General features: G+C 48.0%; 1 protein-coding gene across 5 annotated transcripts in view; it reads left to right on the top strand.

The window, feature by feature from the left end:
• The window catches only part of GJC2 (gap junction protein gamma 2), a 71105-nt gene that overhangs the window by 39284 nt on the left and 11126 nt on the right, over window positions 1–20695 (top strand). Inside the window, exon 1 of one of the 5 annotated variants that reach the window (XM_006274663.4) lies at window positions 16463–16739. The exons of the other annotated variants lie outside the window; for them this stretch is intronic. The gene's annotated coding sequence lies outside the window, so the exon portion shown is untranslated. Of the gene's footprint in view, window positions 1–16462; window positions 16740–20695 lie in introns of those variants that run through there. 5 annotated transcript variants of the gene reach the window in all.

Genomic DNA, 20695 nt, shown 5'->3' with positions numbered 1-20695 from the left:
GGGCCTTGTGTACCCATGTCTGCAGATTAGCTTGGAAGACCCTCTTCAATCCTTTCTTATCCTCTGCTTGTAAGTAGCAGTCGCAGACAGAGATCCTTGACCCGCTGTGTTACCCACTGTGAAGACACAGGATGGGAAGATGGTCCCTTGTCCTGGGTAGCTGAATTGCAGCCAGGGTTTGGGCAAGCCTCTAAAGTTAAGCCAGGTCTAGACACGGTGGACCTGTTTGCATCACAGCTAAAGGGGCAGTGCTTAAATCGACTCCCTCCTTTGTGTGCAATACAAGGAACCGGAGTAGAAGAGAGTCCGACTCTTACACCCGTTGAAAACCGGGGTTATTTACTGCTCGTTCACCCTGAATTGTCAGCGGTGGCAGCGACAGTCCTTTGATACGACGATGACGGTCTTCCAGTAAATAGTAGAGTCATCGGTGAGTCCGTAGATAATCCGAGGCCAACGCGTTCGACCATAGACATGGCTAATTGTTCCATGATGAAAGAGTAGATGTTGGTGATGTCGGGTCACAGCCCTTTCCCTTCATCTGTCTCGTGTATCTACCTCCACAGTGAGGCAGGTTTGCTCAAAATGATCGGTGCCTTGTCATAGGTTACCATATTTCCAGGTCCAAAAAAGAGGACAGCTGTCAGGGGGAAGGGAGGAGGGGCAGGGGGAATATGATGGTGGGGGCAGTGACATGTCCCTGCCCATTCTGTTGCCCCTCACTGACAAGCCACAGCCCCCCTCCAGCCCGGCTGCTGCCCCTCACTCAGGACCCACTGACCCCAGCCCTGCCAGTGCCAGTCCCTCTCTTTGACCCTGTCTCTACAGCTTGCCAGAGCCCGCATGGGGAGCATGTGACCCCTGACAGCCAATCACCTTGCCTGCTGCTCCGAGCTCTGAAAGCAGGAAAACCTGGACATTTGCTCTTATTTTAAAAACCCACCCAGATGCAGCACAGGGGTCCAAAAAAGAGGACATGTCCGGGAAAACCTGGACATATGGTAACCTTACCTTGTCATACATCATGGCATTATTGGGGACCATTCAGCACTGAAGTCTCCCAGGTATTAATGGTAACATCACATTTTGTCAGGTTGGCCTTCAAGGTGTCCTTAAATCTCTTGTTTGCCCCCCTCTATGACAATGACTATTGGTGAGTTGGGAGTCTGGGATCTGTTTTGGGGGCCAGTTGTCAGGTATCCTTAGGAGGTGTAAACATGACTTCAGTGCTGATGAAGTTTGCTTGAACCCAACCACTCTGACTTTAGTGCTTGTTGACCTTTGACCATGTTCTGGTTTAAATCAAACTGAAGTAGGGCCCAGTGTAAACCAAACTGATGTGAACCTGGTTTAAAGTGATGTAACAGTGTCCACCCTTCAGGTTGGCCTGGTTTGATGAAACTGGTTTAACATCATTCCTCGGGCAAAGGTGGCATGAGTTGGTGGACAGTCTAGTCTTTCACTGTGATCATCCAGCTGCTTTACCCCATATCAAATATTGATGGATCGTGTATATTGCCTTGGCTTCTTTTTATTAGATCCATGGCAGGAGAGTTTTCTGTTCTAGATCAAAGCTAGGTTTGGAGGAGAGGGTGTTCACAGAGGGTTCGTTGCCCACCTTGCTTGTATAGGATTACGGCAAACCAAGCTGCTGCCCTTTAGTTATGCAGGCATGGTACTTTTATGTCCCTCAAAGTTATATCAAGGGCTTCCAGAGCATGTATATTCAGGCTCCATATAAATGCAAATACAGATTGGAGCAAATATAAATGCAACCATCAGATCTGAGCGGTGCTGTGTGCAGAGTGGCACTCAATAACCGGTGGCTGCTTCAGAGGTAGCTTGAGGGGGAAAGCGTGCGTTCTGCATCGCCTATGCCATCTTGTGTGATGGTAAATCAGTAGGGACCAATTTACACCTTACGTACCCAATCTGCACTTCATGAAGGAATTGTTTGTGCAACATCATTTCATTGTGGCCCCTTCCCCTGCTAACAACAGGCACTTGTTCTTCCCAGGTTTTAATTCCAGAAGGGGCCATTTGGACCATCTGGTCTGACCTGCCGCATAGCACCTAGCCCAGCCGTTCCTGGATGAAACCCGTAACTTCTGGTTGAACTTAGGACCTTATTCCCCATCCTTTTGTTTCTGCCACGCTCTCTTGGTGCTCATCCAACCTTCCACTCCATGGCCGTTTGCAGGTGTTAGAAAATCACCTTGGTGGAGCAGCTCAGGGATTTAGCTCGTCATCATATGGCTTCATTTTCCAGCGCTCCCTCATCTTTCCCATGCTCTTTGATCTTTTCCTCTGCCCTCGCTTGGGCTAATGGGCCCCTGCCATGTGAACTGCGAAAGCGGGAGCCGAGTGCAGTCCTACAAGGAGGAGGTGGTGTGGGGCGAACGTTTGCATGGCCTTTGCTGTTGGGGAATGCACTTCCTGCCATTTTGTATGGAGTTCAGGAAGGTCTATGACGATTTAGACTCTGGCCTCCTTTCATAGAAGCGTTTAAAATAAAAATAAAAGCCAGCGCTGGAAAAAACTCGATGGGAACTTTATTGTTTCCTGTTATGAGGGCTCTGGGAGCTGTGGTGGGTTTTCATGGGAGACCTAGGTCAATCCTCATCCCAGGTACTGCACCAAAGAATTTGGGAGGGGCTTTTTTTTCTTTCTTTCTTTCTTCCTATGGCTGCTGCAGGAAAGGGAAGCAAATTGAAAAGAAAGTAATTGCTGGATTTGGCCTTTGCTGTGCACTCTGACTCGGGAGGTCCAGCGCTGTCTTTGCAGTGCTTACTTTGGAGCGGGAACAGACAAAGAGAAAAATGCCGTAAAGCATTAGGTTGAGCTGTCCAAGAACCGTTGGGTGTCAGCGGGTCCTCCCTTTCTCTCCTCCGTGTGCTGTTTCCTCTTGTGGGGCCACTGAGTTTCACGTTGGCTACTTGGACGCTGGGCTTCGTGACCTTCGGGTTACACGCTCAACTGACAGTATTAATGGATAAGCGTTGTTCGTTGTTGGAGGCTAGGTTCAATCGGCACATTTTCAGTGGGACACGTTTGCATTAGAAAAGCAGTTTCATGATGGTGGGCTAACTTTTGGGATGGACACACGTCCAGTTTAAATCAGCTTGCCCAGCCAGAGGTAAGCTAATCCCAGTGCCACCAGTTTTAAACCATTAAGGGTGTCCACACTGAGCTTTAAAATGCCACTGAAATGAAAATGTTTCACAACTATGTGACCATGCCAGTTAAAATTTTGACTGGGAAAAATTAAAACAAAGACTCTCTGCATGGGAGGGGATGATTATTCCCTTCTGTTCCCTGGGGGAAGTGATGCTTCCCCTCTGTTCAGCACTGGGGAGGCCACATCTGGAGTCCTGTGTCCATTTTAGGCTCCCCAAAGGATGTGGGCAAATTGGAGAGTCCAGCGGAGGGCAATGGAAAAGTTTTGGGGGCTGGGGGACATGACTGGTGAGGAGAGGATGAGGGAACTGGGCTTCTTTAGTCTAGAGAAGAAAAGATTGAGGAGGGATTTAATAATACCCTGAGTGGTTGCAAAGAGGATGGAGCTGGGGGCAGATGACAGAACAAGGAGCAATGGGCTCAAATTGCAGCAAGGTTGGATATTAGGAAAAACTTTGTCATTAGCTGGGTAATAAAACACTGGAACAGGTCACCCAGAGAGGTGGTGGACTCTCCATCCTTGGAGGTTTTGAGGATCCGAGTAGACAAAGCCTTGGCTGGGGTGATCTAGTTGCGAATGGTCCCGCTTTGAGCAGGGGGTTGGATGAGATGTGACCTCCTGAGGTCCCTTCAAACCTCATTTTCTATGATGCCCTGTTATATTCCTGAGCCTAGACACAAAACAGGCCTCAAAGTCAGCCCTGGAGATGATCCTCAACTCTGCCAAGCTGGATTCTCCTTTACAAGGGGACATAGCTCTCCTCTTAGTCTGGAGGCTCAGTCCATTGCCTTCTGCCTATCGGCCAAGGCAAATAATGAAACCTAATATGTACCTCTTCCCTGTGGGTCTGATTCAGTTCTACATAAAGGGTCTTTGGGATGGGTGGTAGGGATGAAAAACGCTCTGCCCATTCGTAGAAGTTGTGGCTGTAATAATAACGCTCTGCATTTCCAAAGCACCTCCCACAGCAGGATGCAAAGGAGGCTCTGCTCACAAAAGAGGTGGGTGTTGGCGACGGGCCTGAGCCGGCACTGGGGAAGTTTGGTTTCAGATCTTCCCTTTGACAAGGATAATTTTCCTAATGATTTAGTGGGTCTAATAAAAGATATCACAGCTTCCCAAAGAACCCATGTCCTTAGACCGACATGGCCACAACCAACAACCCTTTGAGTCTCAAAATCCTCTCCAGGCTAGTCTTCCCATCCAAAGGGCTGTTTTGCTTCTCTATGTGCCACTAAATTAGCCTCCATGGAGATGGCTGACCACAGTAAGGGAGTTTGAAGGAAAGCTCTTCTTTAAAATGACCCATTCCCTCTCTTTTCATCGTCTGATGGTGGTTTTCCATCCAAATTGCCACAAAAGTGAGAATTTTTCCAAAATATTCTTAGTCAAAGCTGCATCAGTGGTTTCCCTTACATTTGGATTCACTGTCTGTGCTATATTAGCTCAAACCATCCCAGCCGTCGTGGGCTGGTATATCAGGTGCTTTGGTTGTGTGCAGCAGAAGTACACATATCCTCTCCTGCCCAGGCAGCACCGACTCTTCCAGGGACATCCAGAAATGATGCTCCACGTGAGGCCATTTTTCCCTCCCGGATTCCCTGTTATTGCGATGAGGAGCTGTCCTAGCGTGGGGCAGTCTCTGCATCTGGTGACCCTCAGGTGAAGCATCACCGGGGCAATGCACAGAGAGTGGACTATAAGCAAGGGAGAGCGGGGAGCAGAAAGGAGACGGCAGCCCTGGCCAGGGGTTTAATGATGGGACAACCCTGGTGAAACTCGGGGATCTGGGGGAGCACTTTTAACACCCACTCTAGCACAGTGCGGAGGTAGGTGATCTCTGGCAGAGCCTCATACCGCCCTCAGACTAGGCTGGGCTTTGAATGCTTTGCAAAGGGTTATCTGAGAGGGTCAGAGGGCCTTCCAGGCCACCCGCACCCTCCTCCTAGTCTCATGCAGAGTGGTTTAATTATCCTTGATTGCAAAGGAAGCAGGAAAGCTCTGCACATTCTGCAAGTGGTTTGCTTGAGCTGGTGATCGCTTTGGGTTTGGACGAGCTCGCAGGCAACCTTGGTCAGCAGGGGAGTCGGCAGCACGGGCTTCTGCTCCTGCATTAAGCTTCAGGCCAGATGTGGCTCACAGGTCTGGCTCTTTCTCGCCTCCTCCGAGGCAGCCAGCAACAGAGGGGCTAACTCCAAGTCCCTGACCCTCATGTGACAGTTCCTTGATCTGGCTTCACACAAGAGGTCTGGCTTCATCCAAGGGCTTTCGAGGTGTAAAGCTCTGGGTTGTGCTACCAGTCCCTTGCACTGGCCTGGTCCCGTTTGCTGTGCTGCTGGGGACTGGACACTGGTGGGATCGTGCTGCAGCTGCACGGGGGGTGGGGGTTTCTTCTGACTTCAGGGCAGAACATCCTGCAACATCCTCAAACACGTCCGTCCTGCTGTGCGAGGGCTTCTGTGTATAAACGTCTCCTGACAGCCTAATGCACTGTAGCTAATGACTGTTTACCTTGTGAGGCTTCCCAGCACAGCGTCTGGTTAGCGCTGCGCCAGACACAATATTTGGAGAGCGTTGGGGCTGGTCGTCCCTTGATTCCAGTGTCGGCACGCGAGGGCCCGGGTACCTCACCCGGCAGCCGCCGCCAGAGCAGTCCCACGGCCCTCCTCGGCGCTCTTCATGGGACTGAGATCTGTAGGACCTGGGGCTCTTGGGTGCTTATCCAGATCCCTGAAATGACTTGGGTCCCGGTCCTGCAGTGGGGTCCCACATACAACCCCGGTGACTTCAGGGGTCTTCTGCACAGAGCCAGGTGTGTGATCTGGGCCTCGGACCAATTCTGAGCTGTCAGGTTGGTCCTGTAGGGTCCTGAGTACCGTCTGGTTCATGAAGGTGGTTGATGGAGAGAGGAGTCAAGGGTTCTCAGCACTTTGGAAGGGGCCCATAAGCCCCTTGTTGGTGAAGCCACCTTGGTATCGAGGAGGGGCTCAACATCATGCCTGAAGATGCAGACGCACGATGTTTACCGTGCAGTAAAAGTGTGTAGTGCTTACTACCATTTTATTTACTCCCATGGTAAAAGTGGAGCAGACGCACCCTGCTCTGTAGTGCGTCCTTCAGACCAGGGTAAAGCATTCAGGAAGTTTGCTACTTGGGAAATTTACTCTGGGGTAATAGCGTAAGGGTGGTGAGAGGGGTTCAGTCTTGTCCAGCTGCTCCTCGGCTCTGGGGATCATGCTGTGTGTCTGCTCTCCTGGTCCCCTTCATCCCAGGATATCCCTTTGTGCCGTGTAAACTAGCTGCCCCAGCAGCCAGGCACTGTTATAGCACCTGTTGCAAGCGGCCACTTGGGAGAGCTGCTCTTCTGTCTGCTCCTTATTCCAGGGTTAATTTATTTCAGACTAAAGTCTGAGGTGAGTTAGTTTTCAGGAACCAGGTCGAGCATCTGGATCCAGAGCTCCAAGCCAGATGTTAGTAGCTCCAAGCCAGATGTTAGTTTTAATATGCTTGGGGTAGAGATCAGAAGCGCAGGGGTTACCCTGTCCTGAGAGAAGCTAGCATCTGTTGCTGCACTAGGCGTTTTGCCAAAACATTTCCACCTTGGTTATGACTGATGTGGCTTCACTGGTGGGACCATGGGACCCAGGAGGACTGGAGACAGCTACCCCCCTTTTTAATCACTGTGTCATCATCTAACTCTGCTCAAAGCAGATCTATGCAACATGGCATCAGATAACCCTGGTGGCTTCTATGTCCACGTTAACACTCATGGTTGCTGCTGGTGGTGGAAATACTGGAAATATTCCTGTTCCTTTATATACCTGCCAAACCCCACAACCACATAGAGAAGCACTGGGAAAGTCTTTCCCAGGGTAATCTCTGCAGCTTGTCCTCCCTTCACTCCATACAGCAGGGCTCCCAGATCCAACATGCTCAGGGCCTTCCCACTGCTCGTGGGATCAAGCATTTGTAATCTATGTCCATACACATCGGCTGTTTCAGCAGTATTTGCACGGGGCAGTATGCCTCATGCGAGGTTACAGCGTTTAGTGCGTCTAAAATTTATAACCCACTCCACAAGCTCTCAGAGAAATCAGGGAAGCTTTTCTGATCCTGACAGTTGTCAACACATGGAAGCAAACTAAATCCACTAGTAAGTTTGTCTGTAGGAAGAGGCCAGATCCTCAGCTGGTGCAGATTGACCCCCAAGTTCACGGAGCTGCCTCCATCTATGTCAGCAGGTGATCTTGCCCGTGGAGTCGAATTCAGAGGTGGTGGGTGATGTGGTATAAAATGTTGGTCAGTGGACACGTCTACACATTCGTTAATGCTCCTTAGATACTGTGCATTTAGTTTAGTACTTGGTTAATAAAGTACTAGCTAAATGCGCAGTAACTAGAGTTACTGCACAGTAGCACTGCCACACAGTTATTTTGTGATGCTTCCTGTGCATTAGCCTAATAACACTGCACAGTAGGCTATTAGCACAGTTTTTGACCACCGTGCTGCTGTGCACTGTTATTTAACTCATACGCAGTAAGCATCTTGTGTAGGCGCGCCCAGTGAGTAGGGAGTCTAAGCTGATGGAATTGATACTTCAAGGGGCCAAGTATCAAGGAGCAATGGTCACAAGTTGCAAGGGCAGTTTAGGTTGGATATTAGAAAAACTTTCTCACTAGGAGGGTAGTGAATAGGGCTGTGCGAAACGGCACCGTTCCGTTTCGCCTTCAGTTTCGCCGGTTCGAAGGAACAGAGTTCCGTTTCGAATTTCATTTTGATTCGAAACAGCTGTTCCGTTTCATTCCGTCGAAACTGAAAGGCTGTTTCGATGCTGTTTTGGTGTTTCGCTGGGGATGGGAAGTCAGCCCAGCAAGGCTGATTTCCCACCCCAAGTGCTAGATCGCACAGGGGTGGGAAGCCAGCTCAGCTGAGTTGACTTCCCATCCCTGCTGCTAGATCAGGCGGGGGAGTGGAGAGTCAGCCCAGCTTGGTTCACTCCCCCCACCCCCCGTGCTGCAGTTGGGTGCAGGGCAGAGAGTCAACCCAGCTGGGCTCATTCCCCTCCTCCATGCTGCAATCGAGCGCAGGGGGGAGAGTCAGCCTAGCTCACCTCCTGATTGCAGCGCAGGGGTCAGGGAGTGAGCCCAGTTGGGTTGACTCTCCCCCCCGCACCCGATCGCAGCTCGGTGGGGGAGGAGAAGCGAGCCCATCTGGGCTGACTCTGCACACTCCCCCACCCCCCCACCCCCTGCCAGATCACAGCACTGGGGTGGGGAACTGAGCCCAGGCTCAGTTCCCTTCCCCTGCACTGTTGTCAGCTTCCAGCAGTGGGAGATGGGGAGAGCCAGGGCTGCGCTCCTGGCTCGTGCTGGGAGCGCAGCCCTGGTTCTCCCCTGTCTCTTGCTGCTGGTTTTGAAACTCGGAACATTTCAAAACTTTCAAAACATTTTGACTAGCCTCGTTTTGTTTCGAGGCTGTTTCGAAGCCCTTCATTTCGATTCGATCTTACTGTTTCGAGCTTGAAATTAGTCGAAACAGTGTTGAATCGAAACAACTGGTGAAACTGAATACCAACCCAACCTCCAAACTCTGCTCATCCAACACACCCTTCATTTTGGTCATGTTGCCACAACAGCTTGTTCCACTATCGTCTCTCATCTGATCTTTTAGAAAGATGGAGTTAGCCCATAAAAACCTCAGATTCTGGACTAGCCTAGGGACTGACATGACACCTCGTCCAATGAGTGACACAAAAGGCTTTATTTACTACAAGTATTCAAACTCAAGTCAAGTGAGCCCAAACCAAAGCGAAGTCCAATAATTTTCTACAAGGTGATGATTTCTCACCAAACGGGTGACCAGAGAGATGATCTGTTTCTTCCAGCTTCTCAAGATAGCTGGAGCGTAACAGCAGTTGGCGTCAGAGAGATTTCTCGCTCTCAAAGCATTCACTTCGTTTTTATACCCTTAGTCCAGCATCTTCAAAGCATTTGTTTAGTTGTATAAATCAAGAGAGAGTCCCAAGCAGTAATTCAGAGGAAAATCCTGCTAATCGAACTGCTTGTTATTGGTTATGAGAAGGTTCCAGTTTGAATGAATGACCTTCCTCGGTGACAAGAGGTTATCCATTTCTACTAAGTTTGGAACATATCGAGAAACTGATTAACAGATGAGAGAAAACACAAGGTTTGGGGGAGTGTCCTTGGAAAATTTAAGGGAACCACTAGACAAAACAGAAGTAAATCAGGAGTCATCTATCATATATGGAGAATGACTCCTCCTGTATATAACATGAGTTAATTGCAAAAGAAATAATTACCATACGAATTAATCAAGGATAGACATGTCACACAGTTACATACCAGAAAACTAGAAGCCTGCTTGAAATCATAGTATCATCATAGTATCATAGTGCTTAGGGTCAGAAGGGACCTAAACAGATCATCAGGTCTGACCCCCTGCCCCGGGGTCATCATGAATATCGTAAGACAAGCTGGAAGGGATACCTCATCATTTCTTCTCAGGTGGCCTAGCCATGAACTTGCATCCTCTTGCACTGCACTATGCAGTTTGCATCTGTATTTTGTATTTTACTTTGTGTGAGTAGGCCGCAGCTTAGCATGAGTTTCAGAGTTATCAGATGGATACAAAAGAAATTATTATATTGGACAAGATGACAAGCTTGGTTGATGAAGGCAACTGTATGGATCTGAGAGGCTTCGGTCATGGAGGCCTTGAGTTCGTGCTGTATGCTGTTCTGCCTTAAAAATTAGCAATGTTTGGTATCAGCAGAGCACATGTTAGTGAATGAAGTCTGGCTAATTGACAGGTATCCGAAAATCCTCATCAAGGAAAGCTGTCCTCAAACGGCAGCTGATTCAAGAGGGGGTTACACAGAGATCACTGCTGGGGCCAGATGCTATTTCAGTATTTTCATGCAGGATCTGGAAAGAAATATAAACCACGGTAGCTACATTTTGTGCATGACCGGCATATTGGCCAAGTGGGGAATAACCAATGGGTCAGGGTAGTGATGCAGCCATCTGGCTCTCTTGGGAAGTGGCATGGGTTCATATAAAATCCCATCAAATGGAAAGTCGTACCTCCAGGAACAAACGGTACTGACCACATCTGGTGAATGGGGGCTGGATGCTAAAGCTCAGAGTTGGAAAAGGACTTCTGTTAAGTCTGCATAGGATCTTGATACCTCTCTCCTCGCTGTAGCAGCCAAGAGCCTCCCGGTGCTCTCTCACGAGTGACTAGCATCTGTCCTGCATCATTATTTTTCTCGTCCTCTCCCTGAGCGGAGACACGTGCCGTGAAGTGGTTTGCTCAGGTCCTGGGGGATTGCATCCTCCGTCCTCAAGGCATCCTTGAGGGTGTTATTTCTCATAGAAATAATGACGTATCGAGTAGGGCTTGGGAGCTGATTTAATCTCTGCGTGGGGTGCTGTGGAGACCAGTGCTGCAATACAGCTCTCGTGCCCCGCTTGTCAAACGGATATTGCAAAGGAGCCATAAAACATTTTTGAAGGCTGCAAAAAAAATAAAATAAATAAGGCGTATAGTGAAAGATAGAAGGAGCTCCAGCTGTTAAGCTTCCCAAGAAAAAGACTGAGAGGTGACTTGATTTATATATAGTGTACAAGTACCTTCTTGTGGAGGAAACAGGGAGTACAAGAGGGCTGTTCAACCCAATCAAGGAAGGCATGACAAGAGCCAGCCGCTGGAAATGAAAGCCAAATTCATGTTAGAAATAAGAGCCGACTTGTTAATGGAGGGTGATTAATTATTGGAACAAACTGTCAAGGGAAGTGGTGGATTCAGCATGTCTTGATGTCTCCAGCCCTGGCGCGGAGGGCCTTTTGAGGATATGTGCTTCAGTGAAGCGCAAGGCCCTGGGCACAACAGGCGGTAACCGGGTGTGACGGTATGGCCTGTATTATACAAAGGGTCAAACTACAGAAGATCTCCTGCCCCCTCTGCCCCCTCCTTAAAAATCAATAAATCATGGTGTTTCTTTGTGTTCGCCTCCGAGACAGCTCTCAAGACAATGAGGATAAAGGCAGAAAGAGCCGAGTTCAGGAAAGGCAGGAAACCTCGAAGGAAGATGCTTCGGTTCCCCTAAGGCACATGTTTACATCTGACACAAACCTCTGGATTTTAAAAGCCATTTTTAGAACAGCAATGACTCCGATAAATAGCTGGAGCCACTAATGACAGTTCGGTCGAGCACCAGGCCCTAACTAAAGGGAAAACTGCTACTTCTGCTATTTAGATATAACTTCTTTTGAAGAGGTCCCTTTGCTTACATCCTCAAGGTAGACATAAACAGAGAGCCGTGTGACCCTGGCTTAATGGTTACTGCAGGTAGATACTTCAGAGTACACTGATCACCTCCCTCTTTAATTACCACCACCCATAAGCAATTAAGAAAACCCCCGGGAAGATGAGAGAAAACCCGACAGATGGCTCTTCAATTTTTTTAAGGTTATTCAAAGGTTTGAAAATCCAATGTTTGCCTTTGACTACATTTTGGATCTCTCTTACTTAAGAGATCTCCAAGAAAGATGCCCCAAGAAAAAGAGGTTTTGTCATGTCAGGTTTAGGGCTCCAATTCAAAGAGTAATATGACATTTCTGGATGTGCAGCCGTTCTGCTCAATAGGTGCTGCGTTCTCCAAGCAAAAAGATAAGTGATGTAATCATATTGCAATCTCAGCTAGGGGTCCTGTTGTGTCCCATATAGGTGGCCTCCTAGGAGCTGTGTATGCACCCAGTAATGGAGCAGTTCATGCGTCCCCAAAAAGCTTGCAGTCTAAATAGACCAGGTAAACTAAAGGAGGGAGAAAAGAGAAAAGGCTGAGCTATAGCAAGAACAAATTGCTTTCTGCAAGTGTCTTACTGATTGAATCTTCCCATCATTAAGAGCTTTCAGACTAGATGGGACCAGTAATCGAAGACTTTGTCCTACAGCCCCTATATTGAAGTCCTGTAGATGGGTATGGCCACTGAAATCAGTCGAATCATTGGTGTGCCACTTCTCCAGGGGCGCCTATACAAGTAACGAATCTCAACTAATTAGCACACATTGGAGCTGACTCAATTCATCAAGTCTGCCAGAGTGTGCTAATCAGCGCGCTCCAGCAGCCTCCGCGTTATGTATGTCCGGTGTCCCCATGTTTCAAAATAACAGTGGGGCACTTTAACTAAAGCTTTTGAAGTGCGGGATGCTGAATGCATGTGATGCTATGGGCACTTTAATTAGAGTGGCTCTCAGAGCTGCTCTAATTAAGCACCTCCCCACCCCCTAGCATGTGTATAGACGCCATAGTATTCCTTTTCCGCTTAAGCCCAAGTCAAGTATTTTCAGGTAAAAAAAACCCACAAAAAACTTAACTAAGTTTTTCTTATTTCATTCTGATTTTATGAAATTGGTGCAGCTGCCTAAATTACTGAAGACACTGTATGAGCTTTAGCTTGCAGAAAAGGGTGATGGCTTGAGCAGGGATTCAGTGACTCATTGGAAATGGTTCTAAAATGTGTAAAAGGAAGGAATAATCATCCAGAAGGCAAAGATTACAAAAGTAAACTGTGTTTGCTTAATGCGAGCTGCCTGGTGTAGAAATTCATAGTTTTATGGCCAAGCTGAACTGATAGGATTCTTAATCTAGTCTTCAACATAACGTAGGCCACAAAATTGGATCTCTTCTCCTATTGTGAGTTTCTAGTAGTTATGGACGGGGCGGATCCAGGGGGGTGCATTGGTGCACTAGCACCCCTGAATCCTGGTCTACCCAAAGTTTAAAGCCATGGGCAACAGCATTTCTAGTCAGGCAGTGCTGAGGGAGTCACTTGACTTCATGGTTTATTATAATCTACCTCATTCTTTCTGAACAATTTATCCCACAAGCACTTCTTTTTAATGGTCTTGAAGGTCCACCAATCAGACTGGCCTTTGTTCTGCAATCCTGCTGTTTGTTACCTGCTCCTGGTAACAAAGCTCCTATTTCACAGCCTGGCAGATTGTTTTGAACTCGTTTGAATGAAGTTACATTTGTTTTTGCTTCAATCTCAAAATGAATAATGCAACCTTTGGCCCCTAGCGTATTAGTAAAGCTTCTAGTTTATTTTTAGCTGGAGGAAAAAAAAAAAGTGTTTTTTTGATATGTGAAGATGCACCTCATCATCTGCACCCCCCGTTTTCAAGGGTCTAGATCCGCCCATGGTTATGGAGGTGCCATTAATGTAACACAAAGGAGGTGCTATCCAAAACAGGTTGAGCCTGGGTAGATATATGTTTGCCAGTGACAGCGATAACCCTACTAGTCATCAATACATTCACTAGTTCATTGTCCTTTTAAAAAAAAAAAATGCCGTAAGCATTCATTAGAATCCCAGACATGGGTGAGCTTGACAAACAGACGGGCAAGGAGTGGAAAGGTGCCTATTACTGTTTCAATCTCTGTATATTTATTCACGGCTAAACGAGCACTGGTTTGTCTCTGCTTTCTGTTCTGGAAGAAAGACATCACAAACTATTTATAGCAGCGTGCGTGTCCCTGCCATTCTCTGTCATTTTCTCTGCGTATAAGCGCCTTGGAGTCACCAAGACCTACTGCTTTTGGTGGTGTGAATTGAGCAAAAGTGTGCAAAATAAAATTCAAGGTCTTCAGTGGGTTTTCAGTGGCGTGGTACCCTGGGGAATCATCTGTGCTTTTGCTGTGTGACCACAGAGTGGGTATAAAACATTGCCATTTTGCTTTGTTTTTCATCCATGTTGTGCTTGGTTTCCATGGTGAAAATGGCACAGCAGGATTTGGAACCTAAAAAAGCTGTGTGATGCCAGGGACCAACACCACCGGCTGTCTTGCTCTTCATCTCGGAGCCACGGCTTTCCATCCAGCAAATCTGCACGTCGTTCTCAGCACACCGCTGTGTATAAATAACCAGTATTTTCTTTTCCTTGCATGTAGGGAAAAATCTTGCTCCCACTGGGGCTATAGGAAGTATTTCTTTGTCTTTAATGGAAGTTGGAGTCGATTGATCTTAGATGGACTACGTGGTCCCCCAAGGTCCCTTCCAGCCCTGTTTTTGTATGAGTCTCCAAGGCAGAACTTGGCCTTCAGTAGATGTCTGGCCTGGTGCCGAGCAGGTTGGCATGGTGCATGAGCTTTCATGCTTAGGTACGCTCCTGGCCATATGTCCAGGCTCGTCAGATTTGACATAAAATGTTTCACAGGGCACATGGGACACAGGATCCTAGCAAGTCGGGCCGAAGTGGACCTCATGAGGTCATCTAGGCCAGCTCAAGCTAGGATCATCCTTGGCTAAACCATCCCAGTCAAGTGTCTGTCTAACTTGGTCTTGAACATTTCCAAGGGTGGAGATTCCACCACTTCTCTAGGCACGACCGAAAGTCCCTCCTCATCTCCAACCTACATGTCCTCTGCTGCAGTTTGAAGCTGTTGCTCCTAGTCCTGTCCCCTAAAGCCACAGAGAATAGTCAGTCTCTTGCAGGAAGTGGCATTTAATTATTTGAATCCTTGCTGTTCGGTATGGAGAATAACACCCCACCGACACTTCCAGAGGGATAGTCGTGGAAGTGTAGAGGGAAGCTGTGTTGCAGCAATGGGATGTCCTAGCTCCTTTGACCCATTTCATCACTGCCCCTTGTTATCCCAGCTAGCAGGGGCATCACTGTCCTGACTGGTGACATGCAGCATTCATCCACCCACAAGCCACGGGGTCCTGTTGCCTAGCCACATCCTTTGGGAGGGCAGGACATCTCTTCTGTAGCCTTGCTGCTTTGGGCTGTGCTCCTTTTAGACTTTACTAGTGAAGCAGGGTTGGCCTGGTTAGTCCTGGCAGTACTGTACCTAGCCTCCTGGCTGTCCCAGATGAACTTTTCGTATCGACCCCCCCCCCCCAACCACCTTCACTAGAGATAATGACAGCATTCAAATGGTGAGTTCAATAATCCCTGTGTATGGTTTTTAACTTTAATGAGACCTTCTGGGTGAAATGTCCCATGCCAGAAACACTAAAGGAGAATCCGTGTTAGCAGTGGGGAGGGGATTACAGCCAAGCAAATCGAATAGCAGCTAGAAGGGAGCAGTGCTGGGTGTACCCTTGAGCCAGTACATTGCATTATCGGGACGATTGCACGAGACCTTTTGCCAGCTCCTTGAGCTGTTCCAAATGGTGCGGTTGCTTTCATGAACATCTGGCTGAGATTCCCAAAGAATGGGAATTAAGCATCCAGAGCATCCTTAGGATGCTTTGCAAAATCCCGGTCTCGATGTACATGATATGTTTATTCTGGTCACTAGAAGATGGGAAATCCAGATAAACCACACGTGAGGGTTTTCTATCTCCCTTTCCATCAGGAATCGCGTCCTCCAGAGTCCTTCCCTCTGCTCAGCATTTCTATTTCTTTTTTCGAAGACGCTCACCCTTGCAGCTTCCTTCCTCCCTCCCCTTCTGGAGGCGCTCTGCCTTGGCTCTCCATTGATTCTTAGCTGTAACCTTAAAGACCAAATCCTGATCCCGTTGAGTAAAACTAAAACTCCAGCCAAGCACAGCATGGAAGCGATTTGGCCCTCGGATGGTCAGCGGGGTGGATTTCAGCACTTCATTTCTGCTCGTGCTCAACTTTGTTTAACTTTTTAGATTTCTTTTTTTTTTCTTCTAAGGAAGGAGCCAAGGATCCAGGCATAGTTCTGAGAGTCTCTCGTAATCTTTTGCATCACCCATCTTAAATACAGAAAGCTCTGCCTTTCCCGGGCTCTCAACCCGCATGAGCTTTTTGAGGAGTGCATTGCCTGTTTCAAAGAGAGCCCAGCTCATTAGTGCGGCGCAGAAAGATCTGAAATCGCCTTTTCTCATTAGAGTGTCTGGATTTTTTTCGCCTCAACTCTCTGCACATGGATCTTTTGCCAACATGCGCTTTCCCATATGGTCCTTATTAGTCAGGCTTTCTATCTTGCAGATCTGTTGCCGGCGCCACGAGTTGATGCTGCTAACTCGTTGCCAATGGGCTAAAGAGAAGTACAGCATTAAGACTGTATCCCTAGGAAAGTGCATGTGTTCACGTGTGCATTGTGCGTGTGAGTGTGCAAATGTTTGTATTCCAGCTTATGCTGGGCTTCTCCACCCCCCCAGCTCAGAGCATCTGGTGAGGGGCGATGCTGGAATTCGTGCCTGAATACTGCATCCAGACCTTGCTGGAAGAAATAAAAAGGGAAGGAGGAGGAGTTCAAATGGAAAGTAACTCCAAGCTGCTTTCCTGACACATCCAGGCAGGCTCTTTGGGGGGTGAGTGGGGATCTGTCATAGAGGCGGAGTCTGGCAGGATGTTTAAATCGTTCCCACTACCGCTCTTTCCAAACTGGAGGGGCATGGCTTTGGCAAGACAGCGGTGCTTTTCTTCCTTTTTTTTTTGCTCTGAGGAAAGGAAAAAAAAAGAGTTTGATTTCAGGAAACTTTTTCTGAGCGCCGGGTTGGTGAGAGAGAGCCCTGTGGAGAGCACACGATGTCTCCGTGAGCCGCTTTCCCCTCCTGTGAGTAGAAATTTCCCTTCCCTTTCACCAACAGTTGAATGTGCTTGTGTATAAGGACAGAGAAAGAGGAGGAGAAATCAGGAGCCCTCTGTGGCTCACATCGACTTTTGTCTTCTTTTGCTTCTTTCTGGCTCGCGCTGACTTTTGTCTTACTTGGCTTCTTTTTGGGATCTGGTTTCAAAGTCCCAGGAGCTCCAAATCCTCATTTCTGCTGTTACAACCACAGGGGAGTCAGCCAGAGACTGGGTCACTGAGGGGAGGGTTTGGTACTCTTGCGGATTCGCTCATACAGCGGGGGCCAAACTTTTTGGCAGGCCGGCCGCAAAGTAGCCCCTCACCCTCCCCGAATGCCACGCTGATCCCCTTCCCCTGCGCAATCTGCTGCTCTGCTTTCTGCTCCCTGCCCTATCTGCTGCTATGCCAGCTGTCCCCTCCCTGGCACACATGGAGACTTGTCTCGTGCCGCTTGTGGGACACGTGCTACAGTTCGGCCACCCCTGCGCTACAGTAAGGGTCTCGTCTGGGGAGGAGCCCCTAGGAAGGCTGCTATTGATTTTAATGGGGAGTAAAATCGAACTCGTAATCTGTGTGTAATTATGTAGGAATGAATGGGAGGTTACTTAGCACAGACTCAGCACGCTGAATAATCAGGAGATGGACAAGACAAAGCAAAGGGGGTCTCCGGTTCATAGATTTTGAAGGCCAGAGGGCATTCTGTTGTCGGATACCTAGGGCATCCAGTCCATCTACTGGCCAGTGCTTAATGGTTGCTTGCTAATATTTTTGTCAGGCACAGATAGAGACTATATAGTCCCATAGGGAAGATGCATAGGTGGTTCTCTGGTACGCAGGGGATTTGTATTGCTTGTTGTTTTCTTGTTCAACAGCACGTGTCCCTGAGAGGTCCTTTGCGCTATATTGTCAAGTGTTGTCCCGGGTGTTCGTTGCCCTGCGTTGAAAGCTTGGCTTGGCTTCTGAGCACTTTGGAAATCTATAACGGGGGTATTTAAAAAAAAAAAAAAATTACAATGAAGGCTTTAGAGGTCTCCTGTTCTGTTTGACAAATATACAACGTCCCTTGCCAAACACTTGCCAAAAGTGATAGTTAAAACCAAGAATTTCAGTTAGAGAGGGGAGAATGTGTTGGTGGGGGGAGGGAAGCCTTTCTTTCTGCTTTTTTGGGCTGGTGATATTACTTGCAGCGGCTTTGCCTAGAAAAGTGAGTGTACGCAGGGCATTAGGACATGCCTGTGAAGGTGTAGGACCGTGCCTTGCAGAATAAGGATTGCACTGAGGAGGTAAAGACATGACTGTGTGCCAATTCTGCGCATCTCGGTATATGTTCAAGTGCTGGCAGGAGGCTGTAAGTGCACCAGGCTCTGCTTTGGTGGATCAATAAATAACTTGCATTGCCTGTTAGAGGAATCAAACACCAGGACGAACTGATTAGGACCAGAAGTCCTCCTTCCTGAGCAAGACACGATTCATTAAATGACCTGGCAATTCCCTTCCCGTAGCTCCATGTGATTTGTGAGCATTTAAGAAGCTTGTCCCTGACTTCCATAGGAATGGGATTGAGTCCTTAAATACTTGCATTGAAATCTAATACCCTGACCAAATCTTTCTGGGCGATGGGAAGCTCACCAGAACAACACCTGCAAATGTTAGCCCCTTCGTCAAGACAATGCACGCGTGACGAGCAGCAGGATTGTTTTCTTGATGGTAAACCAGGCTGGATTGGAAGTCACAATCCCATTTCATGTATAGGATGGTTTGGATAGGCATAATCCTGCCTCAGGACTGGACTAGATGACCTCTGAGGGCCCCTCCAGCCCTGTGTCTGTGAATCTGCAATAGGAGGAGAGGTTCAACAACATCCACAGCCAACAATTTTGAAGCTGTCTGTACTTTTGCAATTGCAATCAAATGCAGATGCAACTAGTCACATGGGGTCATCTGCATGCTGGTTTAGGAACTGCCAGACAGACAGACCCATGTCCTGGCATTGCTGGATGCTTGGATGCTGAAGTTGGCAGTGATGGCACAGCTTTCCAGAGGGACGTTTTTCCGCAATCTCCCTCAGTCAGAGCTTGGCTGGCTGCCCTGATTTTATGTCTGCAAATACTTGCCCTCCGAAGTTTGCCCATAACTGACTGTGGGCACAAAATTGGAGGCTTTAAAATGTAACCGTTACAGTTTTAAGAACAAGCAAGCAGCACGTACAGATATCCAGGGAAGAGGGCAGGGGGGGAGGTGCACTTCTTCTTCTTCTTGTTGCATTAGCAGTTTTCTCAGCCACGATTAAAAGGAGTCCAAAAAGTTCAATTAAAAGTTGCGGTTGAAGATCAAAGGTTGTGGGTGTTACTCTTCCTGTCCTGCCCTGGTCATGCTGTGCACAGCCATCGGTAAGGCCAGAGGTGACGAGTAACTTTCTTCACTGTCACAGGATAACGTGGTAGCACTTCCTTTTGCTGCTGCTTAATGACCCTGGGGGGTTTGTAGTTATTCCTGCTTAGCCTTTCTGAAACACCACGCGCAGCTCGTCGCAGCATAAGCATGAAAGACCTGCCATTTACTGGGTCAGACCGTGTCACACGGTGGCAGGGCCGCGTCTACATGAGACGCTTAATGCACAGTAGCTTAATAATTATATTGCACAGTAGCACGTCACAGCACGGACAGTGCTAATATGCTGCTGCGCGGTATTACTAGGCTACTGCGCCGTAGCGTCACTAAAAAGGCGTTCACCAGTGCTACTGCATAGTAACTGCGCATTTACTTAATACTTCATTAAGCAGGTATTAAATTAAATGCGCAGTAACTACTGCGCATTAATGATCACATAGACACGGCTAGGGAGCGGATGCTGAACGGGAGAGTAACCAGGGTTTTTTCCACTGTTTCTTTCCCACCTGTTGCCTCCAGCATTTAAGTCTAGGAAGTTCTGGTTCAGGGCCTGTGTCCCTTGTGCCCAGGCCCAGTAGCTACCGATGCCCCTTTCCTCCAAGATTTATTCCAGTCCCTTTTTGAATCGGGCTAAACTGCCAGCTTCTGCTACATCTGGTGGCAACATCTGGAGTTGCACATTTGCCATCACACGCGGTGTGAAAAAGAACTGCCTTGTGTTAGTTTTAAATCTACCCCCTACTGGTTTCATCTTAGGACCCCTTGTTCTTGCATTGTGTGAGAGAGGAAATAATAAACGCCTGTTTATTTTCTCTTCACCATTTAGTATTTTGTAAAGCCTTATCATATCCCAACCCCCCCAAGCATCAAAATCAAAAAAGCAAGTCAAAATCAAACTGCCCCCCCTACTTGCACATGCACTAGTATTTATGTGTATTGTGGTAACACATCGCTGCAGCCCTGGACCCACGTGCCATGGTGCTAGGTGCTGTACAAACATAGAATAAAGACGGTCCGTGCTCCGATCTGCTTACGGTTCACGGATGTAGTTGGCTAAGCTGGTTCATTTTCACTGTGCACAAGACAGGTTTGGACCCAGCTAGCTTCTGAAAGACATTTTGATTCAAAGGGTCAGACTGGGGGTTGCAAAAGAAGGTGTTATTCCCAACCCCACCACTGCCCTGATACGTGGCTTTGGGAAGTCCCTGCTCTGTGCCTCAGTTTCTCTAGGTGTAAAATGGGGGATAAAGACAAATAACTTCCTTTGTAAAGTGGAAGGCCCCATTACTGCTTCCATCAGGCCTCCAACGCTTGACGGCGGTGTGTTTATAAAGGGGTTATTAGATAGGGAAATAGTAGCAGTGGAAAATTCTGGTTTGCTTTACTTGAGACCTCTTGACAGTCGAGGAATGTTTCCTATATTTCAAGTCCTGGATCTGATCGTTATCTTCTGCATTAGTATCAAGGTTGGCAGTGGAGAGAACAGCTCTGTTGTGTTTGGCTCATGTCCTGGGGCTCATCAGAAGTGAGATTCCCCCATTTCAGTGAGG

Source organism: Alligator mississippiensis, chromosome 5 (genome assembly GCF_030867095.1).
Source record: "Alligator mississippiensis isolate rAllMis1 chromosome 5, rAllMis1, whole genome shotgun sequence".
Taxonomy (NCBI): domain Eukaryota; kingdom Metazoa; phylum Chordata; order Crocodylia; family Alligatoridae; genus Alligator; species Alligator mississippiensis.
The sequence above is the reverse complement of the archived record's forward strand: the minus strand, read 5'-3'. Positions and strand labels throughout refer to the sequence as shown.